The sequence below is a fragment of the Arachis ipaensis genome, chromosome B04, assembly GCF_000816755.2.
Source record: "Arachis ipaensis cultivar K30076 chromosome B04, Araip1.1, whole genome shotgun sequence".
In the NCBI taxonomy this organism is placed as follows: Eukaryota; Viridiplantae; Streptophyta; class Magnoliopsida; order Fabales; family Fabaceae; genus Arachis; species Arachis ipaensis.
In genome coordinates this window covers 125,990,764-125,991,123 of record NC_029788.2, presented here as the reverse complement: position 1 = coordinate 125,991,123, position 360 = coordinate 125,990,764, and positions in this window count along the sequence as shown.

The following is a 360-nucleotide window of genomic DNA, read 5'->3' as shown; positions in this document are numbered from 1 at the left end:
CTTGAGTAGCTTGGGCCCTATCCACATCAAATCAATTAAGCTGTAGACATACTTTATAAATTTTAAAACACACGTATTCATTGAAGAATAATATAATATTTTAAGTATTTGAAGAAAAGAAAGAAAAAGAAAAGGTAAAAGAATATAGTCTTGTTTCTTTTACTTAATATTCTTTCAGGTTGTTGGAGCAATGAGATCGTTGGAGTTTATTAATTATTTAAATGTTAGTAGTGCTTAAATTAACTAATCCTATTATTACATAGGTTACATACTTATCCAGAATTCTCTATAATTAGTAGGGTCTATTCGGCACAAAATTAGTTATGGGCCTTTATTTAATAATTTAAATTAAAAAAATAA